This window comes from Eumetopias jubatus, unplaced genomic scaffold (genome assembly GCF_037043125.1).
Source record: "Eumetopias jubatus isolate StellerSeaLion01/CBP00866 unplaced genomic scaffold, mEumJub1_p1.0 scaffold_13, whole genome shotgun sequence".
NCBI lineage: Eukaryota > Metazoa > Chordata > Mammalia > Carnivora > Otariidae > Eumetopias > Eumetopias jubatus.
In genome coordinates, this window is record NW_028274819.1 from 67,125,571 (window position 1) to 67,153,150 (window position 27,580).

Here is a 27,580-nt window from a genome sequence, read left to right on the forward strand (position 1 = left end):
AAGTATCTTTCCCTTACTACCCCATTTTGAGACATTACTGAGACTGTGTTACTGGGATGCTTCCCCTTATCAGCAACTTTAACAAATCCAGATTTTTACGATTAATAGGTTTTCAGTAGTGCTATGTTTCAGTCTGTCTTTGGGTGAGCTTGTGCCCATGGATTGTGAAATTTACCAGTGCTTCTCAGTTGTTGTTGTTGTATTTTACTGAAGTGTAGTTAGCACATAATGTTACATTAGTTACTATGTACTATATGTACAACATAGTGCTTCTACAACTCTCTTTTTATGCTATGCCAGCCACAAGTGTAGCTACCGTCCTACCATCTGTCACCACACCATGCTGTTACATTACCTTTGACTATATTCCCTATGCTGTCCCTTTCATCCCTGTGACTTATACATCCCATCACTGGAAATCCTGTACCTCCCATTCCCCTTCACCCATCTTGCCCATCCCCCCACCTCCTCCCCTCTGGCGCCACCAGTTTGTTCTCTGTATTTAGAGAGGGTCTTTCTTCTTTTGTTTGTTTGTTCATTTGTTTTGTTTTTTAGATTCCACATGTAAGTGAAATCATATGGTATTTGTCTTTCTCCGTTTGACTTATTAGCGTAATACCCTCTAGGTCCATCCATGTCATCACAAATGGCATGATTTCATTCTTTTTTATGTCTGACTAATATTTTATTGTGTATATATACCATGTCTTCTTTATTCATCTGTCGTTGGACACTTTGGTTGTTTCAATATTTTGGCTATTGTAAATGATGCTGCAGTAAACTTAGGAGTGCATATATTTTTTTGAATTAGTATATTCACTTTTTACCCAGTATTGAAATTATTGGATTGTGTGGTATTTCTATTTTTAATTTTTTGAGGAACCTCCACTCTGTCTCCCACAGTGGCTGCACCAGCTTGCATTCCCACCAACAGTGCACAAGCGTTCCCTTTTCTCTACATCCTAACACTGGTTATTCTTGTCTTTTTTATACTAGCCATTCCCTGCAAATGATATCTTGTGGTTTTGATTTGTATTTCCCTGATGATTAGTAATGTCGAGCATCTTTTCATGTGTCTAGCCATCTGTATGTATGTCTTCTTTGCAAAAATGACTTTTCAGGTCCTCTGCCCATTTTTTAATCAGATTATTTGGTTTTTTGGTGTTAAATTGTGTAAATTCTTTATATATTAGATTTTAATCCCTTATCAGATATATCATTTGCAAATATCTTTTCCCATTTAGTAGGTTGCTTCTTAGTTTTGTTTTTTTTTGGGGGGGGTTGTTGTTGTTGTTTTTCTTGCTTAGGTGGGACAGGGTAGACAGAGGGGGCTGAGTTGTCTTTTTTTTTTCTCCCAGGTAGTTTAGCCTCTGATAAAATTGCAGCAGATTAGACTCTGGTCCTGAGGGTAGTCCTTGTTAAGAAGAACAGAATGCTCTAGCATATATTGAAAGGGTTCCTTTCCCCTCCTCCTGCTAGAAACACCAAGGGAATTTTCTCTGGTATTCCCTAAGATGTCATGGTAGAGCTCCCACAGGTAGAACTAACAAAAGTCTGGGAACCTCCCCATACCTTGTCTACATTGAGCCTCCAGCAATTTTGTCAATTACAGTTTAGGTTTCCACACCCTGGGACTGGTTCCTGTGGTGGTTTCTGCTTGTGGGTTCTGCCCTTGTAAGTTGTGATTCTCTGTTTACCTGTCTGTCTCGCCAGTTTGGGGGGGGGAAGCAATGATTTGTCCTGTAACCTCACTTTTCAGACAGATCTAAAAAGAGTTGATTTTTCAGTTTGCCCAGCTTTCTACTTGTTGTTACATTGAAGTGGTGCTATGGGACAAGAAACCAGAAGACTGGACATACTGCTTTGGGGTGCTCAGGAGACACCCAAATGGAGCTATCCAGTATACCAAAGGATATTAATATGGCTTTCGGTAAGCTAGAGGTACAGATCCAAACAATATGAGTGTTTAAGTAGTTGACAAATCATGGAGTATATGAAGTTAACCTGGGAGTAAGCTCCCAAGACTGAGACAGAATCCTGGGGAATTCTACCATTAAAGAGGCAGCATACAATTTTGAAAGAGCACTGAAGATAGAGTCACTCTCTGATAAAATTAAGTTTTCACAGATACCTTGTTATTGTTCATATAAATTTATCAAAGTTCATTACCTTTTATTCTTTTACGCCCACACCTCCCACACCCCAATTAACTAAAGCAATTATATTACATAATCTGCTCATCCTGGGGCAATAGTTAACATGGAGACTTTTCAAAAGTAGAATAAAATATTTCAAACTACTTTTTAAATAAGGTTTTATAGAGTGTTCTATAAATCTTCTGTTTAAAAATCTCACTTTAAAGCAAAGATATTTTATTCCAATTGGCAGTCCAGAGGAAGTTTTGAGTACCAAATTCTAAACCTCCAAAAGTAGGATTAAAATCTTAGACACTGAAACATTCCAGGAACCAGTTGCATTTCTGCATGCTACAGTAAAATGAAGGCAGGAGGGACACATCTGCCAAACTTTATATTATAATTAAATCACTTTGTACTGACATAGCTTTATTTTAGAGGAGAATGTTTGTGGGGATTTTTAATCAGATAAAAATAGGGCTGCTGTTTTCTCTATACCAATTAACATAGTTGACATTTAGCCAGATCTGCCCTGGACACAGCAGGGGATGTACAGTTTGTCCTGATTCTGTGGGAAATGAAAAATGCAGTACTTGGCGCAAGAAAAAATATGTGAACCCAAAAAATGTTGTCAAATATAGCAAGTCAAATTAAGAAAATTGATTTACTGAAGGGCAGTCTATGCTTTCTAGAAAACAAAGGAGAAAGGAAGACTCTCTGGACGACTCAAAAACATGATGGACCTTGAGTTTAACATAAATACTATATGCTAATGAATAAGCATATTTGGTTAGAGACATTTTTCTACAACTCAGTTAAATATGCAGTATTTCTTACTGCATGAGTTGAAGAAAGAAACTGCTAGTTGCTCATACACAGCATATAAAGTTGAAGAAAGAAACTGCTAGTGGCTCATACACAGCATATAAAGACATGTTAAAAAATTTTGCACAGTAAGTCTGCTTAGATGACATCTAATCAAATTCTTTCATTTATGGATGAGGAAAATTGGTCCCAGGGATGTTAAATTACTTTCATAAAATAACACTGATACATTGCCCTCACAGATCCTTTGGTTCTCAAAAACTTTATGGGAACATCACAGCTATTGTAACATTTCAAATAACCAGAGTGCTTGAAGAATAGTTTATTCTAGTTCATTGAAACTTATGATTAACTAATGATGTGAAAGAAAAGTGGTTTTTATTTATAATTTCTTAAAAATTGATCTAAGGTATTTTACCTCATAGTTCCACCTTTATAAGTAGTAGGTTGAAACCAGAAAATGGCTGATATTGGATAATTACTCACAAAAACAGCGAATTTCATATGGCTCAGGCTAAAATATGAAAGTAAACTGAACTGAATATTTTAATAACTTGTAATAACTCAAGTTCATCACTGTGAAGAGCATTTTATATAGTTAAGTGTTATGGCTTCAAATATACATGGTTCAGGTAACTGTGTAGAAAATATTCTGGCTCCCTATATACCTTGAAAAATTTGTGACCTGTGCTAGCCAGCTTCCAAGATGGACTTCAGTGATCCTCACCTCCTGGTTTTTGTGCCCTTGTATAATCCCCTTTCACAATGAATAAGAATGACCTGTATAACCAATAGACCATTGGGGAAATGATGGTGTGTGACTTCTCAGGCTAAATCATAAAAATATTGAAGCTTCCACTTTACTCTCTCTTGCTCTCTCACACTGGCAGAAGTCAGCCACCATGTTATGAGAACACTCAAATTCCAATAGAGAAGTCCATGTTGCAAAGAACTTAGGCCTTTTGCCACCAGCCTGCATTAACTTGCCAGCTTTGTGAGTGGGCCATCTTGGAAGCAGATCCTCTGTCTGGCACCACAACCAAGCCTTCAGAAGCCCTGACCAACATCTTGATTGCAACCTCAGGAGAGACCTTGAGCCAGAACTACCCAGCTAATTTGTTCCCAAATTCCTGACCCACAGAAACTGCGTGAGATGTTGTTTTAAAACATCTCTACATTGGGGCCCCTGGGTGGCTCAGTCAGTTGAGCATCTGCCTTCTACTCGGGTCCTGGGATCTAGTTCCATGTTGGGCTCCCTGCTCAGTGGGGAGCCTGCTTCTCCCTCTGCCTGCCACTCTCCCTGCTTGTGCTCTCTCTCGCACTCTCTCTCTCTTTTTTTTTTTTTAAAGATTTTATTTACTTATTTGACAGAGAGAGACACAGCGAGAGAGGGAACACAAGCAGGGGGTGTGGGAGAGGGAGAAGCAGGCTTCCCACTGAGCAGGGAGCCCTATGTGGGACTCGATCCCAGGACACTGGGATCATGACCTGAGCTGAAGGCAGACGCTTAATGAGTGAGCCACCCCGATGCCCCTCTCTCTCAAATAAATAAAATCTTTTTAAAAATTAAAAAAAAAGCCTCTACATTTTGGGATAATAGATAACTAATACAGGGCTTTTAAAAAATATATGTGCCCTATGTATTAGTTTTCCTAGGGCTGCCGTAACAAAGTACTACAAATCTGGTGGCTTGAAACAATAGGAATTTTTTTTTCTCACAGTTCTGGAGACCAGGAGTCTGAAGTCAAGGTGTTGGCAGGGCTGTACTCCCTCCAAAGGCTCTAAGGGAGAATCCTCCCTTGCCTCTTTCAGTTTCTGGTGGCTCCAAGTGTTCTTTAGCTTATGACTGCATAACTCCATTCTCTACCTCCATTTTCACATGACCTTTTCTTTTCTATGTGTCTGTCCTTTGTGTGTCTCTTACAAGGACACTTATCTGGACTTAGAACCTACGCAGATAGTCACGAATGATCTCATGTCTGGATTTTTAATACAATTACATCTGCAAAGAGGTTTTTTCCAAATAAGGTCACATTCACAGGTTCCAGGATATGGACTTATCTTTTTGGGGGGTCACCACTCATTCTACTACACACTATACAAGTTTATGTATAGTCTAAATATATAATTTACTTAGGTCGCCTTAAAGAGTCATGAAGGCAAAATAATGATAAGATGATAATAATAGTGATAATAAAAGACTTGGTTAATTGAGTGCTCCAGTGGACGGGTTTGATTACTCAAAGCTGCATCATATCATCTTTTTTATGAACAGGAATCGGGAGTCCTGGGATCTGGCCTCCACTGGTTGTATGGTCTTGGCAAGAAACTTCACTTCCATGACCTTTTCTAGGGGGAAGATCCTTTCCCTTAGCCTCTGTCTATGTGCAGACACATCTACTAGAGTAACACATCTGGCCTCTCTTTGCCTCCATACTCTCTAGAGACTTCAGGAAAAAGAAATGAATGTGCTTGGCCAGGGCCAGGACTAGTGTGAGGTCAGAGAGGAAACTGGGGCACAAAATTTAAGAAGGCCCCCACTCTCAGGGTCATGAGGCAGACATATTCCAGGGAGTATATTATGGGCCTCATTTCAGTGCCACTCTATGAAGCCCTCCCTGCCAGATGATTCAAAATCACATCAATCATTCTCTACTTTGATGCTCCATAATAGTTGTTTGTACCCCACAGTTCACAGTTTTTACGATCTATTCTTTAATTGTTCCAAGTATACATCGTTTATCTCTTCAATTAGATTGTAAACACCCTCCTCTCCAATGTTGTCTAACCATGTTGGGGCACATTACGTGAGCATCACTACACATTTATTGACTGACCAAATTAGTAGAAACACTTCTTCAAGAAAACCTATTTAACATGCTTTTCCTCCTTGAAGATAATTTTGTCTCAGAAATCATTCTTTATTTTAGAACATAGTACATTTTCCAGGTGGACTATTTTCCCCACGGAAATCATGTAGTACTTAAAACACCTAAATCCATCATGCAGTCTTCTTCAAGTTATTCATATTTCAGAAATGTGCTCAATTTTTTGGTATTAATTTGCTTTCCTAGGTTCTTAATTTGTGAGTCTATTTGTGAGGATACTGATCTAATTATGTTATTTTACCAGTTAGGCCAAAAAGAGCTTGCTTTGGCAACTGTGTGTAAACTCTGCTGGAAAGTCCCACTCCTAACATTGTGGAGGTGGAACCAGGCCATACACGGAGGCCCCCGTATCATGTGTCTACATATTTAAAAGTTACATATCAAGGGGCGCCTGGTGGCTCAGTCGTTAAGTGTCTGCCTTCGGCTCAGGTCATGATCCCAGAGTCCTGGGATCGAGCCCTGCATCGGGCTCCCTGCTTGGTGGGAAGCTGCTTCTCCCTCTCCCACTCCCCCTGCTTGTGTTCCTGCTCTCGCCATCTCTCTCTCTGTCAAATAAATGAATAAAATCTTAAAAAAAAAAAGTTCCATATCAAGCTCTCAAACTTTTGGTGAAAAAGTACATCCTATCCTTCTACCTTGACAGATATTTTTTTCTTTTCTGATTTTCACTTTCATATTTTCTATTTCTGCCTTGGCCTTAACTTGTACTCATTCTTAATGCTCTAAAAGATTAAAAAACAAATGTAATTACATTCAAAGTATTCAAATTGTGAATATATTTTCCACCAAAAAATGAAAGGAAATATAACAAACTGAAAAATTACAATTATTTTTGGGTGAAGGTGGTCAGAAGTACAAACTTCTAGTTGTAAGATTGGAAAGTTCTGGGGATATCATATACAGCATGGTGACTATAGTTAATAATACTGTATTGTATATTTTGAAAGTTACTAAGAGAGTAGATCTTAAAAGTTCTCATCACAAGAGAAATAAATTTGTAACTATGTGAGGTAATGGATGCTAACTAAATTCATTGTGGTAATCATTTCACAGTATGTCTATATATCAAACCATTATGTTGTATACCTTAAACGCAGGCAATGTTATATACCAATTATATCTCAATAAAACTGGAATAAAATTATTTTATGTTTAAAAATGACTTCTCTAAAGAGTTCAAAATTGAATTCTTAAATTCAATTCTTAAAATTGAAAAGAAAAAAAATTATAATTATTGAATATCAAAATTTTAACCCAAAATTATAGAAAAAATTTAAAATTTATTTGCATCTATTTAAATTTTTTTTAAAAGACTTGGTTAATTGAGTGCTTTTAAAATAAAATTTTAATATTTTATTTATTTATTTTAGAGAGAATGCAAACAGAGGAGAAGGGGCAGAGGGAGAGGAGGAGAGAAAGAATCTCAAGCCAACTCCTCTCTGAGCACAGAGCTTGACGCAGGGCTCAATCTCACAACCCTGAGATCATGACCTGAGCTGAAATCAAGAATCAGATGCTTAACTGACTGAGCCACCCAGGCACCCCTCTATTTAAATATTTTAGTAAAATTAAAACTATTCTTGATTCTTGCATTGACTGTCTAGTGGCCAATGGGAAGAACTGATATCATGCTTCATGCATATTATGTCTAGCCTACATATGCACACATTCAAGAGCAATATGAAATATTTTATATTGCAGAATGTCCCTAAGCAATCACATTTAATTACTGCAAATAATATACTAACTCATGAGTACTTCTGGAAACACAAAATATGAAGAAAAGCAAGAAAATGGATGCTGGATACAATGAAAAATGATACTGCACTATGTAAAAATCTCTTGCACTCATGCTCTCTAATAGGAAGGAAATGAAAAATTATTCTTTTCTCCTCTCTAGCTGCTTCTGCTATTCAAATCCACCCAAAGAGCTGGTGTTCATCTCCAAATGTGGTGGCAGTACAATCCATAAGACTTCACAGCATTTAGACACGGTTGCTTTTCCACTCAAGGACATAGGACAAGAGATGTAAAGAAGCATTTCCCTGAGGCCTGAATGCGGTTAAGCATGAAACTGGATGTTTAAGGACACATGTGCCAGTGCCGAGCACCAGATCTCAAGTGCCAGAAGTGCCCATATGCTATTTAATAGATTGATTTTTTGTGTTTCTGATATGTGGGGCCTCCTAAAACACGGGGCTTAAGGCAGGGCCGTCTTGCCTGGGTGGCAGGGTTGGTTGTACTACTGTGCCAAAAGTCAGTCACTAAATGTCAGAAAGTTCTTTCTGGTCCCACGTAGGATTCATGGGTTAAAGAATTAAGTTATTTTTAGTGACACAGTATATAGACTCTGGAGACATAGTGATTGGGTTCACATCCCAACTTTGCTACTTAGTTGTAAGTCACCTTGCGCAAGTTATGTAACCTTTCTATGCCTTGGTTTAAAAAACACCCATCTCGGGCGCCTGGGTGGCTCAGTTGGTTAAGCGACTGCCTTCGGCTCAGGTCATGATCCTGGAGTCCCGGGATCGAGTCCCACATCGGGCTCCCTGCTCAGCAGGGAGTCTGCTTCTCCCTCTGACCCTCTTCCCTCTCGTGCTCTCTGTCTCTCAGTCTCTCTCAAATAAATAAATAAAATCTTAAAAAAAAAAAAAACACCCATCTCACTGAGTAAAGTGAGTGAATATACAGGTGAGAGAATATAAACGTCAAAAAATGTAAAGTAGAGGCACCTGGGTGGCTCAGTCGGTTAAGCATCTCTCTTGGGCTCAGGTCATGATCTCAGGGTCCTGGGATCGAACCCCGCATCAGGCTCCCCACTCAGCAGGGAGTCTGCATGCCCCTCTCCCTCTACCCCTCTCCCCACTTGTGCTCTATTTCTCACGTGCTCTCTCTCTCAAATAAATAAATAAATAAAGATCTTTTTTAAAAAATGTAAGGTAAATATAAAAGATATTTTTGCAATATAAAACAACTCATATTTTTTTTTTTTTGGCTCTTTTCAGTTTATTGCAGGAAGGAGTTACACTAGTCCAAGTTAAAAGCAGACCCCAAATGGTTACATTATACAAGCTGTGAGGTTTTTAAACTTGTGACAAGGGACAGAAGGAAAATTCTACTCATTGCAAGGAAATCCTCACTTAAGCTTCAATGAACCAAAAGCACTTAAAACCCATGAACCTTCAGCTGGTCGTCCTTAGCCAGTCCAATCTCTACCAGGAACTGGCATATGTTCTTGCACTGGTCACCCTGTAGCTGAATTACTTCTCCATATTCTGGATGCTCAATTACAGTACCATTGCAGGCAAATTTCTTCTTAAACACCTTCACTAGTTTCTTTTTATCGTAATCATCAGCGATCTCTTGGACAGTAGTAAGGGTCTTCCTGCCGTTTCTCTGTTGAATTCTTATATGGATATAATCCTCAGTGCCAGCAGGAAGCAGATCATCACCCTTACTTGCATCAGCAAAGGGGTCCAAAGAGTGGAGGTTCTGGATAGCGGACGTACGATACGATTCCTTTTCCTCAGTGGAAACGGCCTGCGGAAGGCGGTGGCGGGAGAAGGCGGGGGGTGGGGGACGGAGCGTCGGGAACCGAGGGGGCTTAATTAAGGGGGAGGCTGCTGAGTCCTCGGCGGCAGCTCAGTGACTGGGGCCTATAAAACAACTCATATTACTCTTAAATGTGTGCATATGTTGGCTCGACAAAGATATATATATCTTTATCTATATATAAAATTATGTGCATCCTTCAAAGCATTTTGTAGAACCAATTCACTCTTGGAAATAGTGTAATAATTAATAATAATTATAATAATTACAACCAGCTTTTGAGTATCTTTTATGGCCAAGCACAACATTTACATTTTATCATTTAATCTTCAGAACAATCCTGAGACATCCTCCGTTTTCAGAGGAAGAAACTGAAATTAAGAAAGATTAAGTGATCTGCTCAAGGGCACAGGTAATAAGTGACAGGACTGAACTTCAAATGGATGTTTTCTGAGTGCTAAACCTAAGCTCTTTTCATTTTGTTCTTGGCGGACCAACCATGTCTCTTAATCCCAAATTCTTAATTCTAAGATCATAGAGTACAATGGTACTGTTATTGTAAAGATGAAAATTACAAATAACTTGCCACCACCAAACTTTGAGCTCTTTAAGGACACAGGTTGTATTATTCAGCTCAGCATAATGCCTGGAACATTGTAAACATTCAATAAATGTTTTTCAAACCAATAATGATTAATCTGGAGCCAAAAACAGGCTAGGGAAGTTAATATAATATCTTGTTAATCAACTGTAAAATAGATTCACTGAGACAACTACAGTACTCCCTCTACTTCATGTAACAAAATTTTATGTGATTAACTAATATTTTTTAAAGTTTAGTCATCTCAATACCCTTAGATCTTATTTTGACATTTTTAACCATGGCATCTGGTTGACTCTTCCATGAATCTTTTTGAAATGAAGACTCAGTTTATTCAAATTTATCTGGCTTCCACTATTATTCCCATGGTCCTTGCCAGAAAACAAATTACGGAATGTTTGAAGATGTTTTCCTTGTTTAGATTTTAACTGATGGGGCTTTTTTTCTCAGAAAATTCTCATGGGACACACAGGTTCATACCAGCCTGAAATATGGTTATTTGGCCCATCTACCATTTTCAATAACATTTAAATTTAGGTTGCATATTTAGGGATATGACGGTGATGCTATAGAGTTTTATCCTGAGTTTCAGTTCTTTTGGAGTTCCACAAGGAGCAACCTGCATCTAGTACGGAACCACATTTTAAGATGCATTTCCCAGCAAATTGTAGGGGGAAAATATGAACTCCATCAGGTTCACCTCTCTTGTACCAGATGAGAAGCATCAGCTATTTATTTACACTTTAGGCCAGATTGGGAGGATAAGGGGATTTCAGGCAAACTCATATAACCTAAGCCCAAGTGGTTGGCTGTCGTGGTAGAGAAAGAAGACTTATGTCAGACACATCCCAAATATCCATTCCCTCATCCTTGCTTGGTGAAGGAACCTTGATTTTAGCTCAGTTTATAGCCACCCTGAAAGAAAACCCAAAACAAAAAACCTTCCCTTGCGGTTGCTTATGTCCATGTGATTAAATTCTGTCTGGTGAGATGTTAGCAGGATTGTCCTTTGAGACCTCCTTAAGGGTAGATCATGTGGCCTTCTTCATCTCTATCTTCTTCATTTGGGCTGAAAATCAAATGTGATGGCTGAAGCTCCAGCAGTAATTCTGGGCCACTAGGTAGAAGCCACTTACTGAGGGTAGGAGAGTAACAAGGTAAAAGAGAGTCTATGTCCTTGATGATTATAAATCTACCTTACCAACCCTGGACTGTTTACTTCCAGACTTCACTTATGAAAGACAGAAATGAATTTATATCTCATTTAAGCCACTGTTAATTGTAGCTTTCGGTGTTTCTCACTTCTACCTCATCCCAACAGAGAGGATCTATTAAAGTCCTCATAAGTTGTTCTCTCTTGGGCAAAGTAAAGAGAAGGATCTGACCTTATCTCCATGACCATCTTCTTTTTCTACTCCCAACACCAAATATGATTCTATTTCCATCTGACCTGTCGGAGCCAAAGGCACCTAAACAACTTCTATAAGAAAAGGGAACTTGTTAATTAACCCTAGCATGTGAATACAGTAGCAGTTTCTCAGATAATAGCCTATGTTCTCCAAGATGGCCTAATTAAATACACTGGGTTTTGTTCTGTGAAATTGGTTTAAATGATTCTCCTGCACTTTATACAGTTCATTAATTATATACTTTTAAGGGCTCTAAACCCTTTTCCTAGAGTACCAAGAAAGGTAAAGTAGCCAAATGTGACTTTTAACCTCAAACTTCAAGCTGCTTTATCTATTACACTGAAAAGTACTTCATAGCTGTTTTCCCAGAAAGCCTAGGTTTTTTTTTAATCTTCCCTCATTTTTACAGTCTAATCTCTAACATATTTCAATCTATTGTTATATATTGAGTCCTGTGTTATAAGGTTTAAATTCATTTCCTTTTAAGTTTTCCTTTTACCCTTGAAAAGATACTTTACATTTTAATAGTGAATAATTATTAGTGAGGTAAGAGTAGAGGATGGGAGGAGAAAAGAAAATGAAAGAAAAAATTAGACTTTAACACAGAAAAAAATTTATCTAGGTGCACATTAAACTTTTGGCTAGGTCAGTTCTTATGGAATACCAAAAGATTTTTAACCAGCAGGAACAAAGGCTTGACAAAACCAAAAGGCAGGTTTCCTTATGATCTAATAAGATAATTTTGTCTTCATAATTAGCAAATTGATGTTACTAAAATAACACATGGAAAAGTATGCTCAGATGTTCCCCCAATGGGAACAATGTGCATGATTCAGACGGTGAGCAATGACAGCATAGGACGACTTTGGGGAAATGCACACAATTGCCAAATCATATCCTCAGGCACCAGACTGTGTGAGTCCTCTACCCACTACCGATTCCTGTCTCTAAGATATGTTGACACATTTATTTGTCATGTGTCTTTCTTCAGTCTGCCTGGTGGTAGAATTCTTTAGTCTGCATGGTGGTGTAATACTGAGGTGGTGTAAGTACTGAGTTCAAGGTCAGAAGACTTGAGCTGTAGGCCAGGCTCTCACAGTTATGGGCTTATGCATGCCACTTGACCTTCCCCAGTGTCGATTTCCTCATCTGTAAATTAGGGTTAATAATACCTGTACTGCTTGTCTCCCGAGTCTGTTGTCAAAATCAAATGACATATATGTATTATGTTTTGTAAACTATAAAAATTAAGCATTCTCCTACTGCATGTTTTTCTACCTATACCTTCTACTTATGATATTTCTTTTACTGAAAATTTTTTTTGAAAATTAAGAGCCAATCTGGATCTTCTGGTGGCCTCTCTCAAGAACAAATCCCTTGTCCTCTTGAGCCTCTCTATCTGTAAATGAGAGGTTGGACTAGATTGATAGGTCAAAATGTTATTTAGCAGGAGAACATTTTTTTAAATAAACTTATTCAGAAGATCAGCATGTAAAATGAACAAAAGCACGTTTGCTCTTAGTTGAGATGGTTGAAGCTGGAATGAGAATTCAGAGTCCTGCCTAATTAGACATCCACCAAAACACACACACTCTACCCCACTCAGGCAGCCCCTGAGGTCCCTTACAACAAGCCTTAGATCCTCCCATTCTAACCTTCTGTAATATTGATGTTATGATCCCAGACCTATGTTTTATGATTCTTCAAGCAAAAGTGACTCTACTGTAAAGGATTAGAGCAAAGCTGGAGGATGGTATGGATGGAGAGATGCCCAGACATCTGAACTCTTGTTAGCTGACCAACAAATTTGTTGAAATGCAGCCAAGTCAGTCTAATCATGTGAGTACCAAACTCCTTGAGATGGAAGATGTCTTTAAGAAGCTCTGTGAAATATCTCAACAGTGCTCATGGAGCAGAGAACTCTGCCGAAACTATAAAAGTAAATATTGAATGGACAATTCTCCAATTTGTTCTCCACTAAATATACAGCAACGCTGCAGTCTCTTTGACACTGTTTTCAGTAAGAATGACTCAGAGATGAAGAAGCCACTTGTAACAAAGCTACTAATGCAATGCCGTTTCTCAATGCCCCCAAATAAGTGAGATTGCATATGGAGGTTGGCTTCAGTATACACAGATCGTATAATCACAGAATGTCCGACCTGGAAATAATGTTAGAGAACAACCAGTCTATTTTACAAATGACAGATGTGAAATCCAGAAAGACTGCTCAAGTTTAGGAATTCATTCAAGCTTCATTAAGTAAACATTAGCTGAGTACTAACCATGTGCCAGGTGGTGTGGATAGGAAGACAAATAAAACATGATCTCTGTCCAAGTAGTGGGAGAAGTCAGACAAATAAATCCACAACTGTAGTTGGATTGTTGCAGAACCAGGACCCAAAACTCTGTGTCCAAGTTGTTAAGCCACAGAACTCACACCGCCTCTCAAAAACCATCTCACACTGCCTCTCAAAAACCATGAGAAATTAGTAGTTAGGAAGTATGACCAAACTGATCCAAAGATATATTAATGTCAACTAAGCCTAGGTCTTTGGAGTGCACAAGTACTTTGGAGTGCACACAAGGATAGAGCCCTCTACCCTTGTGTGAAAGAAAATACTTGTAAGGACTTCCTAGAACAGAAATCATGAATGGAAAAGTCCTGCAAACTAAGCATACGTAGCATGGCCTTTACTCCAACTTTTGAAGAAGCTGCCATGAAGGTCAAAGTCATGAAAAATTCCATTAGCTGCTAGCATACTTTTCAACCTATTAAGCAAGAAAAGGAGATTTTAGTTAGCTGTCTTCATGCGCTTATTATTTTTCTTTAGCATATAAAATACTGAAGAAATATATAAGATTTCAAAGATCTGTGCCATCATCCAGAAAGAAAAACAAAAACAGAAACAAACAAAAAACTGGCCATACCTTACAAAATCTCATTTCTTCATTCTTAGTAAGATTCTAACAAGAATTTTTTTTTTAAAGATTTCATTTATTTATTTGACAGAGACAGAGATAGCGAGAGCAGGAACACAAGCAGCGGGAGTGGGAGAGGGAGAGCAGGCTTCCCGCCGAGTAGGGAGCCCGATGTGGGACTCGATCCCAGGACCCTGGGATCATGACCTGAGCCAAAGGCAGACGCTTAATGACTGAGCCACCCAGGTGCCCTCTAACAAGAATTTTTTTTTGCATTCTCGCTCATTGTCTTTTCTAAACTGCTTTGTGGTTTTCAACTACAGCAAAGTAAAATCAGCACATATGCTGAAAGAGAAAACTTTAGGGAATAATATCAATCAACCTACATTTATTTGAGAAAAGTCTAACGCTAGTAGACCTGAGGTCAGGCATCTTTACAAAGAATCCATCATCTGTCCATCCATTTATCCATTCATTCATCTAAGACGCGTTTATTGAGTATCTTCTACATGAATACCATGATATGAGGAACTATGTAGAATACTAAAAAAATAGAACGGTGTTTCTCAACATGTAGTTTGAGGACCCACCTGCAACACAATCATCTGGAGAAATTGCTAAAAATATAAGTTGCTAGAACCCACTAATATAGATTTTCTTTATTGGTTTAGTTCCCCGTAGCAGGCAACAAAAACCAATTCATGCTCCCTTCAACAAAGAAGGAACTGCCTGGAAGGATGTCAGGGATTCACAGAATTGACCAGAAATTGGAACTGAGGGAGCTTCAGAGGAACCACAACAAAAATCATAACACAGGAACAATGTGGTCTTCACACTGACTCTGTTACGATTTCCAGTTCTAACTTTGGTGTTGTCTCACTGCTCTCGACTGAAATTTCTGAAATAGAGTCTCCAAATGATCGTGCCTCTGGCCCAGGCTCAGGTGACACTCCCTAAAACTGTACACAAAGGGAGATTCCTCTAAAGGGAAATTAGGATGAAAATGGGAAGTGGGGTTAAAACTAACAAATGCACCATTTGCAACGACGTGGATGGAACTGGAGGATGTTAGGCTGAGTGAAATAAATCAATCAGAGAAAGACATGTGTCATATGACCTCACTGATATGAGGAATTCTTAATCTCAGGAAACAAATTGAGGGTTGCTGGAGTGGTGGAGGGGTGGGAGGGATGGGGTGGCTGGGTGATAGACATTGGGGAGGGTATGTGCTATGGTGAGCGCTGTGAATTGTGCAAGACTGTTGAATCACTGATCTGTACCTCTGAAACAAATAATACAATATATGTTAAGAAAAAAAGAAAAGAAGAAGAAGATAGCAGGAAGGGAAGAATGAAGGGGGGGAAATCGGAGGGGGAGACAAACCATGAGAGACAATGGACTCTGAAAAACAAACTGAGGGTTCTAGAGGGGAGGGGGGTGGGGGGATGGGTTAGCCTGGTGATGGGTATTAAAGAGGGCACATTCTGCGTGGAGCACTGGGTGTTATACACAAACAATGAATCACGGAACACTACATCACAAACTAATGATGTAATGTATGGTGATTAACATAACAATAAAAAATTTAAAGAAAAAAATAAAAATGAATGTAAAACGGAACAAAGATCTATATTTAAGGGCTAAAACTATTAAAATTTTAGAAGCAAAAAAAACCAAAAAAACAAAAAACTAACAAATGCCTGGTTACCTATTAAATCAGAATCTCTGAGGGTGAGACTGGGGGCAGAGGGTTACATTTTTTAAACAAGCTCTCAGATAATTATGAAGTATTCTGAAGTCTGACAAACTCCAATGTAAAAGATAGAGTCTATACCCCAAAATAGATTTAAATCGAAGTGGAAAGCAAAGACATCTTATTTATGAAACTGAAGAATAATTCCAAGTTCCTGATCAAATGTCATCTCCCTGTGGATGTTGCCCCCATCTCTACCCCTTGCCCTCAACAGTCATCCATTCAATCAACAATGAGCATCTTTATAAAAAGGGATAGTGTGCTTATTACAATAGAAAGTAAGTATACACATATTTTTATGGAAAAAAAGAGGTGCATAAATAGCAAGTTCGGAAGACTACATATCAAAACGTAAACAATGGAAAAGAAAGAATAATTCCAAAGAAAATATAAACAGATTCATGACAGTTCTATAGAATAGATGTCCTTGATATAGAAGATTGAAAATAAAGATAAATGTTACTGAAATCCTTTATTTCAAACTCTTATGTATACTTTCTATGTTTTCCTAATCTAACTCATTGGGACTATAATTGATCATTGTTAGTGACCATGTTCAGACTTTCACATGGCTGGTAGTTTCAGACTTTTGAGAAACACTGCGTGTCACATTTTCTTAAATTATAGAAATTTTCATCATTATCACTTACTGTATGTCAAATGAAGAGAAATGGTCACCAATCAGCTCCTGTAATGCAGCTAATGAAGTAATATGTTTATATTTACTCATTCTAAACAACACTTGAGGATCTTCCACATGTACAGTTTTATCCTAGGAACTATGTTGTAGGAAAAAAAATGTAGAAGGGTACTAGCTAAAGAAAAAAGATAATTTTAATAGGAAATGACTAAAGAATCATGTGAAAGCAACTTATAAACAAATACATGATGGTATAATCTAGATTCTAGACAGTCTCTAATGTCTGGTTTAACCTCCCTAAAGCATATTCATCTCAAACTAACCAGTGGATGAGAACAAAATAAACCACCAGCACTTTTTGTGTTATATTCATATGTGGTAGGCATAGACATAAAATAGAAGACTTGCAGGCAGTTCTGAAATAGAGTGTCAACCACTGTGTGGTAGCTGTGGCCCAGGGCAACCAAGAAGAGCCTGGCTCTTTTTAACAGGAAAGTGTCTACCAGTCACCACCAACTGCCATGGCCCTAGATGGTCACAGGGCTCAGAGGCAAAACTGAGAACAGTGAACCAACAGAGCAGTTAGTGGCTCTGTTCAGGAATTGGACAGTAGCTGGCTCCTAGTAGGACTCAGTAAATGTTCCTTGTAGAATTGGTCTTCATTTGGAAAGAGCTGCTGCTCTTCTTACTTCTCCAACCCTCCCCTTGACATTTCCTCCACATCGTCTCCCTCCTCTGGGCCCCTGCCACACACAACCAGAACACCAGAAGAGGATAGGCACCATGCACAATGTCGTCTTTGAATGAAGTATTAAATGTATAACTGGATGCCAAAGACTTAAAATACATCGCAAAACATAACTTAAAATGTGCATTTAGCTAGAGGCCCATCCAAAAAAAAGAAAGAATAAAAAGTAATCTGGGTTCAAGCAAGCAGGGATGTTTGTGCTGTTTTTATGCATAATATTTCAAGCTTTGCCTCTGAAGCTTCGATGTACTAAAAGCATATTAAAATGCAGGTAGCTGGTTAACTCACAAGTCAAGTCTTGTAAGTGTAGACCATTATGATTATAACATTTAATAATATCATAGTAAACATTTATGTAGTGCTGTACGTTAGTAAAGTGCTTAAAATTAGGGCGCCTGGGCGGCTCAGGTGGTTAAGCGACTGCCTTCGGCTCAGGTCATGATCCTGGAGTCCCGGGATTGAGTCCCAAATCAGGCTCCCTGCTCAGCGGTGAGTCTGCTTCTCTCTCTGACCCTCCCTCCTCTCATGCTCTCTCTATCTCATTCTCTCTCTCAAATAAATAAATAAAATCTTTAAAAAAAAGTGCTTAAAATTAGTCAGAGCCAAAAGCAGTATCATTTTTATTCACTAATGAAAATGAAGTTTGACTGTTTTGTGGAACCTACAGAGAAAAAGACAGATGGACGAGAAGTTTAAATATTTGATGTAAATTTCAGTTAAAATACTCAGCTGTGTAATTTAACTGGAGCATAATGAAGCTCTACACATTAAAAAAATCAAATTATTAAAATAATGTTATTTTATTTCAAATGTTGCTTATAATTACAGAACATAACAGACACTGATAGTCTATATCAGTGTTTCTATAACTTTTCTGATAATATGAATCACAAGGAATGTTTGTAAAAAGTACAATTTCTTAGCTCTCAAGGCTTGGAGTTTCTGATTCATCAAGTTTGGAATGAGACCAGTGAAATTGTATTTTTAACCAGTACCATAAGAAATTCTTATTGTCAGGGAAAATCAGGAAACAGTAGTTTCTATGAACTGGTATCCAACTCCAGGACCCCATAGAAACTTGGAACATACAAACTTTATAATCATTCAAACTTTACTTGTATAATCAATCCATCAGGCACTGGGCTTAAGGCATTCCACATCCCTTTTGATCCTCATAGCATTCCATAAGATATCATTTCCAGGATCAAACTCTGAAAAGCTGAATAACTAGATCAAAAGAAAAATGGAAAAATTAGACCAAAATCACAAAGCTGGGTCTACCTGGCTCCCTAGCCTATGCCTAATCAATATGTATTTTCTTCTGCACATTGCCAAATCCTGCATCTCAGAAAAGACAAAAAGGGAGAAGGGGAAAGAAGGAAACAATTCTAGTAAGTGCACTTAAGCTTTTCAAGAGATTATTACATGGTATAATATACTATGTATATTATATACATAATAATAATGTACATAGTGTATTATTAAAAAGTTAAATCTGCCTTAAATTCTCCAGTTGAAATGTAAAATTATTAAAAATTTATTTAAAGGGGTGCCTGGGTGGCTCAGATGGTTCAGCGTCTGCCTTCGGCTCAGGTCGTGATCCCAGGGTCCTGGGATCGAGTCCCTCATCGAGCTACCTACTCCACAGGAAGCCTGCTTCTCCCTCTGCCTCTGCCTCTGCCTCTCTCTCTCTCTCTCTCTCTGACTCTCATGAATAAATAAATAAAACATTTAAAAAAAAAGAATTCTTCAAAAAAATTTATTTAAAAATTGTTCTAAATTATTTAAAATTGTTAAAAATTACATTCTCCATTTGAAATATAAAATTGTTAAAAAGAATCATGTCCCAGGGGAAGACCAAAGGGAGTAGATGGTCATAAAATAAATCAAAGATTATAGTTGATTTCTATATTAGTGTTAAGGTAGATGTTATTTTGTTAGGAAGTGTAGAGCCCCTTCTGGTTGAGGAAGTAGAAGAAAGAGTAAGTAGGTCATGATACCTAAGGGGATCTGGTGTATTATTTCTCTGAAGTTGGCAATTTAAACTATAAGGAGAACATTCTTTTCTGGTGGGTGCAACTCTTAATCTTGACTGAAGGAATTAAGACAAAAGTAATGTACAGTCTGTACCTCCAACCTTTGTTTTGCAATAGTGATGGAGAAGGGAGATTCTCCAAAGTATCTAGATAAACAAGCCTAGTTATGAGAATCAGGTTATCTTGTACAAGTGCAAGAAATAATTTACCTGAGTTGAGCTAACTTTCAGAGAACACAAGCTGAGCTGAGCTAGTTTTTGTACAGAACACAGTTCTAATGTTACCTTGAAAGGCCCGGCAAACAAAACCTTCAGGCCTTTGATGTAGAAATGGGACAGATAGCTCATGACAAGAAATGGTAGACTCTGTCAGCAAATTGTTATTGAAATTAATGCCCCTCCCATTTTTAGTTTGTGGTATTGGTCTGAATGTAGACAATGGTGATTATTTTTCAGTTTTGTTAGAGGATGGGACTACTTCCTTGGCTTTCAAAAATTTTACTTCCTTCATTCCTTTGTTTCAATGTATCACAGTTATCTCTGCTTTAAGTTAGGAGAGGTGACCTTGGAAATAGACGTGGGGCTGGAGGATATTTATAGCTTCTCACAATATAGATGAACTTAGCTCAGGGGAGCTTTGAAAAAGGTAACAGACCCATCAACCAGTAAGAGGTCAGTTATAAGAATGAGTCTATAATGAGGTGGCCATTATAAAAGAATCTGATAAGCTGAAAGGGCCTGGCATAAAGCAACATCAAAAACCATTTTAATTCTAGTCTTTTTTTTTTTTTAAAGATTTATTTATTTATTTATTTATTTGTCAGAGAGAGAGACAGCACACAAGCAGGGGGAAAGGCAGGCAGAGGGAGAAGCAGGCTCCCCGCCGAGCAAGGAGCCCAATGTGGGACTCGATCCCAGGACTCTGGGATCATGACCTGAGCCGAAGGCAGCCGCTTAACCGACTGAGCCACCCAGGCGTCCCAATTTTAGTCTTTCTTATATAGATGGGATAGGCCAGAAATTAACATCTTTGTGTTAGAAAAGCAAAATGATAGGGGTGCCTGGGTGGCTCAGTCAGTTAGGCATCTAACTCTAGATTTCTGCTCAGGCCATGATCTCAGGGTCATGAGATCGAGTCCTGCATTAGGCTCTGGGTTCAGCATGTAGTCAGCTTGGGATTCTCTCTCTCCTCCTCCCTCTGTCCCTCCCTGCACTCGCACATGCACGTGCACTCCCTTTCTCTGTCTCTCAAATAAATAAATAAATAAAATCTTTAAAAATAAAGAAAAGTAAAATGATATCCCAGGGGAGATATTTAAACACTAAGGCAGGGAGAGGGATGGTTTTTACCTCCAAAGCACACTTTGCATATAAGGAAGCTTCCTAGTGATTATAAATTTTTTAATGTTTTATCTCTGTTGAATTTATTTTATTTACACTTAATTTTTTAGCTGAAAATAAGGTTTGAAGACCTGAATGTATAAAGTAAGAAGGTTGAAGAAAAGGCCTAATTGTCAAAGGCAGAAAGCTCTATTACAAAAATAGAATAATGATTAATAAATCACTACTGAATTTAGTAGTGTTAATAACAGAGTGAATAATAGTGATTCTTCTAGGAATTGACTGCCTTAATACTTTGTGTGTCTGAGATTGGGGGCTAAATCCCCTGTTCTTTAAGATCCTCCCAATTCTAAGAACTATAAATTTATGAACCAGAATCTGAAAGAGAAGAAAAATAAACCCTTTTCTCTTTAGTATGTCTATGCCTAAGAAATATTTTCAAACCAGATTGTATTATTTCTTCATACCATGCCATATTCTGTCTACATGCCAAGTGGAAAATGTAGTTGGAAATGTTTTTTGGCCAAATATAACTCTGTTCTGGGAAACTACTTCCTTTACCAACCACAGCTATTCAGAAACATCTTAGAATGTAGTATAGGTATCCAAGGAATACCCACCATGGTCCCTTGAGCCCCTGAATTAACTCTTAGAAAAAATTGCAAATTGATGACTGAGGCATCTGGGACTGGCATGGGTGTCTGGCTTTCTTTGTGCATACCTCTAGCCTAACCAACAATTTGATTGTGCATTGTGAGAGAGGACAAGCAAGTCGTCCTTTTAGACATTTCCACGTGACTGTTTCATAGGTCTATCATCTTAACTTCCCGAAATCAAAACCAATTGCCCCAAAAATGTTCTACCTGCAATCTTTCCTGTCTCACCACCATACACCCAAAAGTTCAAGTCCAAACCTAGGACTTATTCTGCTTTACCTCACTCCGCAAATCCAATTTATGAACAAATTCTGGAAATTCTGAACAAATTATTCTGAAAGAAATCCTCAATTTCACCATCATTAAGATTATTATCTTGCTCCAAGCCACCATCATCACGCATCTGGACTACTGTAAAAGCCTCCTATTTTCACTGTTGTTCTTCTATATGCCACCTTCTAGCCAGAAGACAGAATCAGCTTTTTAAAAACATAAATCTCTTCCTGGCTTAATCCAACCCTGTCCATGGCCTCCCACTGTAACTGGAACATAGCCAATAGTCTTGCCACACCCTGCAAGAGCCTATATGGTCTGGTCTCTGCTTACATCTACAATCTCACCTCCTACCTCTCAACCCTTTGTTCAATTCACCCTAACTACATTGTCATTTCCTCTGTCCGATGGACCTGTACACCATGCTTCTTTGCACTCAATGCCCTTGGATTGCTCTTTCCTTTTGCTGATATGCTTTTCCCCAGGCCTTCTTATATATGTCTCTTCCTAATTTAGGTCTCAGCTCAGTTATTAGCGCCTCAGAAAAGCCTTCCCACCTTTCCTTTCCCTATTCATTAGACTTGGGGGAGAGTTCTGATTTTTTTTTTAATCTATGTGCATCTATTAGTTTGATTTGTAAATTAAAGTAAAAATAAATGTATAAATAAACAAAAAAGCTTCTCAAATCACCGTATATCACTTTGTTTTGCTTTCTTCATTGCAATCATCATTATCTCAAATTAATTTTCTTCATTTATGTGTTTTCTTGTTTATTGTGTTTCCCACTGCAATGTAAGCTCCATGAGAGAGGAGATTTGTTTCAATGAGGCATGTCTGCCATGTCAGCCAGTGTATCCCAGTGCCTACAAGGCCTTTTTGTACATTGTAGACTCTCAATAAATATTTGTTAAATGAGTAGATTTCAGTTGCCCAAAAGAGGTTGTTTCCTTTGGCTGAGAATGGTCTTGTGCATTCATTTGAAAAGAGTGTTTAGTGAAATATTTTGTCCAAATTGGGTTCCGTTTGCATATTAAGATACTACTGCCAATACCCGTGCACATGGAATGGTTCCTTGACACAAATGAGAAATTTCAACATACATGCAAAGCTTGTAACAAAGATGGCAAAGAGATTGATATCTATATCTATTTCAGCATGTCAGTGAAAGTTTCACATCAAAGTGAAAATTGAAAAGCAAATTTAATGTTGATTTGGATCTGATAGCTAATATCTGAGTTCTGCTTTCTAGGCAATGGTGAACCTTGTGGAGTTGCTGATGCTGGAGGTGAAACCAGAATATGAGCCTACTCTAAACTGATTTGCAGCACAGTAAGAATGGAAGAATAAGAGGTAAGGATAGCTGCCTAGACACGCCAAATAGGATACAAAGTTATGAGGACGTTGTTATAACAAGTTATTTAGAATCAGGGCTTTGAAAAATAAGAGTTCTCATTGATTGAATGCCTACTGTATGCCCAGTCATTGTCTAGAATCTTTACAGAAACAGCGTAGGTAGGTACTGTTTCCCCATGGCTATGTAAAAACAAGAGCAATAACTTAAACTAGATTTTTCAAATCCCAAAGCTGACATATTATCCACTGCCCCACACAGTCTTCTTCTGATGATGCACTCCATTTATTTCTGTGACTCCTGTCACAAGTTTAGAGCCTGGCACAGCATCCTCATGGAATCATGCCTAGCTGGACAGTAAATGCCTCTGCTGCCCGCAGAGGGGCCACCTAAATGTCCAAGCTGAGCTGGGTCCAAGGTTTGCTGACTAAGCAGGTTTCAAGGCTTGTGCTCACTCCTCTTCCTCCTCCCTTTCTTTCCCAGCAACCCCTGTAGCTCACCTCTGCTTCTGTCCACTGGGGAAAGCATCTTCCAGGTACTAATAAGAAAAATACTCTGGCCATAGTGTGAGGGGAAGAGGCAGCTCAGCAAAATCACCGCTGAGAACCTGGGCAGGCTTAGGCAAGTGTGATCTGAAGAGCTGAAGTGTGCAGCCCACAGAGAGAAAAAAATGGGGTAGAATGCAAAATTGAAGAGGATGTGCTTAAGAGAAAAATCTTCCCGACAGAGATGAATTAGTTATGGGACTAACTCCCCAGGGTAAGGGATGTGGCTCCATTCCCTAACTCATGAGCAGAAGACATGCTAGAGAGGACAAGCAGGAGATGGGGGGGGCGGGGACATCAATGACTAATAGGTGCTTTCCACCTTTGAGTTTTATGAAGATGAACAGAGCACTTTTGAATGGAGGAATAAAAATAATAATAATAAAAATGAAGAGATGGAGCTGACTAAGGCACTGCAAAGGTAAAGAGGAATAGAGACTTTGGGCCCTCATGCTGAGTGAGAAAAATAATTTCTTCCAACTGGGCGATAGAGAGGCAAGTGGTTCCAAGTTTTGAATTCAGAGTTCAGGTTCTGCCACTTGCCCATGATATGAACCTGAGCAAATTACTTAGCCTTTCTAAATTACAAAATAGGAATAATACCCCATTTTATTGGTTATCTCTCACAATAAAATAGGGATAACATCATTGCAGAGGATTCTTACAAGATTGAGATAACTCATGTAAAATTCAGTGTCTAGATGTAGTAAGCACTCATTGAATGACAGCAAGTATTAATGGGTCATAACTTTGTGCAGAGGGGGAATATAGCCAGGTCACTGTTATCAAGGTCAGATTATGGGAACAATTCTTCCCTTTAAAGGAGGCACGATGGTGCCTCCTTGGTTTAATTATTTGCTGTGTCGATAGCCCACACTCTCTCTACTGACTTGGCTTTCAGCTCTCCAAGAAGATGAAGCTGAAGTATGATAGATACCACCCCTACTCGTAGGCATGCTTGCCAAAGAATAGCTCAACCCATGTTGACTCTCTGCATCATTCTGAAGATAAAACCATCTCCCCATGGAAGGGTGTTGTGCACAGAAGATAATACTAACGACATTTTACATTTATGCAATCTTTTACAGTTTACAAAGCACTCTTACTTGGGAAGCGTTACTATTTCTATTTTGTTTTTCAAGATTATTTATTTGAGAGAGATGGGGTGGGGCAGACAGAGAGGGAGAGAAAATCTTAAGCAGACTCTGTGCTGAGCGCAGAGCCTGATGTGGGCTCAGTCTCACGACCCTGAGATCACAACCTGCATGGAAACAAAGAGTCGGACGCTTAACCAACTTCGCCACTCAGGCGCCCCTACTATTTCTATTTTATGGATGAGGAGACAGAAACTTAGAGAGGTGAAGCTACTTGATTAAAGTGACATAGATAATTGGTGGGTGGAGCACGGATCCACACCCAGCTCCTCCAGACTTCCAGTCTGGAGCTCTTTTATACCACAAGATGCCGTAGGGGATGGGAGCAGGTAGCAGATTAGAAAGCTACTTGCTTCCAATCATAAAAACATTGATTTTTAGAACAGAAAGTAACTTTCAGATTACACAATACCATGATTTTTAGACTGTATCCAAGGAATCCTGTAGGAGGTGGGGAAAATCAAGCAGGAGGTAGTATTGTATGCATCCCAGTTTTTATCAATTAATTTTATAACATTACAATGTACTTTGAATGAATGTCTATGTCATTAAGAGTTTCCTTTAAAAAGAATGAAGTTTGAAAACTCCTGATCTAGTTCAACTGCTTCATTTCTCCAGGAATGATACTGAGGCCCCGTCTGTAAGTATCTTACAGATAAGTTACTTAAGGATATACTGATAAAATATTTAGAGACATAAAAACAGTATACCCTTAAGTAACTTGTCCAAATCTCATAACTAGTTAGAAGCAGAATGAAGAATAACGCTGAATCCTCATTACCTGCATATTTTATGCTGTAAATGCCCTCATTCTCCAAACATTTTCCTCTGATTAACTCAAGCAAGTCATTTAAATCATCAAGAAGAAATAAGCCCTGAGGTTAGTCTCTCCTAATGACTCACTCTGGGACCTTGATCAGTCCACTGATCTCTGAACCTTTGGCTTTTCCGTAAGTAATAGGGGATGATCATTCCTGTCTGGGCAGCTCTCAGTGGGGGTGTTGTGATGACTGTAAAAAAGAACATGTGGACTTTCACAGGGTTTTTCCGGGGAAGGAGACTCAGCAAGTCCAATATCTTATTTACAAATGCCCACCAAGGATGTTATTGATTCCAAGGTGATCTCTACAATTTATCATCCCTATGTATTTGTTGTCCTTCATTTGAGAAGGCAATGTAGTTCATCTTTGTAACCATGTCAAGGTTTATGAAATAGCCTCAAAAACTTCTTAGCACATTGGCTTTCTGAGAGGACTATGACTTCTTACTACTTGCAGGTGGTAAATCTTTTAAGGTTAAACTCCTTTTATTGTAAACATGTAATAAAGGAAACTATCACAACTGAGTTCTAGCAAACATGGGGGACTAGAGCTAGATGAGATCAAAGGACTTATGTGCAAGTTACAGAGTTTAGAACCCTCCCACCTAACTGGCAGTTTTTCCCTTCTTCAACAAGGAATACTAAGAAAATACTATCACTGACCTTCAGGCTGACCTTGAAAGCAGCCTAATGTTCTTAGGATCTTGGCTAAGTTCTTTATTTCTTTGAGCTTGTTTTCTCACTTGTAAAAGGCAGATATGGACTTCCCTTTCCACCTCATAGGGCCATCAAGGATCAAAAGAGAGAACAGAGGGTGGCGAGTTTTTAAAACAGTGAAGTGTATGCTAACTAAAAGGATTGTCATTTTTAAGAAGGTGTAAAATATGACAATTATTTGTAATGTGCATTTCAACTAAATCCTCTCAGTTTGTTAGAAATGCCTACTTTGGAATATCAACTACTCACGATGAAGAAAGATGTTTCAAAGTATGCTGATGTCTATATAGAACGTAAAGTAGCCATACTGAGCAAGGCAAAGTTAGAGCTAAGGAATTACCTCCTTAACTGGCATTATCACAAAACCAGAAATATTTTTCTATTTTAAATTAAGAATATTTTAAATTTTAAAAAAATAAGAAATTAAACAGATTTTTACCAAAATTCTACTCTGGATGCCTCAAATTTCAAACTATATCTCTTGGAGAACAGCATTTCTAAGATTATTCATGTTGATACTTTAAAAAATCTGGACCTAGTTTCCATTATGCAGACAAACCACAGAAGCCAACCAATATTTTAAGACTGCAATGTTTACTAATGGATGTCTGGCTAGAAACAGTGTTGGCAGAATTCTGGCAGAGGCATTTACTCTCACTAATGATGTGGAACAGGGCTGCATAATCATGTCCACCTGGATTAAGTCTACCCAAGGCTGTCATATTTTGAAATGGAACCAGAAACAAGCATCCCCAAAAGTCCTGGGATTTTCCTAGAAGAAGCATTACATCAGAACTGGTTTAGACCTTCCCAAAGTCATTTTCCCAGCCATTCATTTCATTTGGGACGTCCTTTACAAAAATGACTTCACAAAGTAGAGTGGATATCAGACTCTTTTGCAAAATATTTAGAGACATAAAGACAGTATATCCTATATACCGGCCATCCCAGGCCAGGAAAAATCTTTCAAACATTTCTTTAGAAAACACATCAACTACTTTTCTTGCAGATATGCTAACAGATCCTTAAGGTAAAAGGACACTCGGTCCACATCCCCACCCTTCAACTCCATGCCCCAGGAAAGAAAGCTATTCCCAGTTATGCATTATCAATTTCTTTCCTAGCTATACATGAGACTAGAAGCATCAGTAGTTATTCATCAATAAGGAAGAAGGACAATGACATTCATTTTGACTGTCTGGACATTGTTACTGT

General features: G+C 38.4%; 1 long non-coding RNA gene and 1 pseudogene across 2 annotated transcripts in view; one reads left to right on the plus strand and one right to left on the minus strand.

The window, feature by feature from the left end:
* Positions 1–27,580, plus strand: part of LOC148162670 (uncharacterized) — a 139,581-nt gene that overhangs the window by 10,001 nt on the left and 102,000 nt on the right. For both annotated transcript variants that reach the window (XR_015766639.1, XR_015766638.1), the window contains one exon: positions 23,028–23,128. This is a non-coding gene — a long non-coding RNA (uncharacterized LOC148162670). The remainder of the gene's footprint in view (positions 1–23,027; positions 23,129–27,580) is intronic.
* LOC114226618 (eukaryotic translation initiation factor 1 pseudogene) lies at positions 8,837–11,446 on the minus strand (annotated as a pseudogene).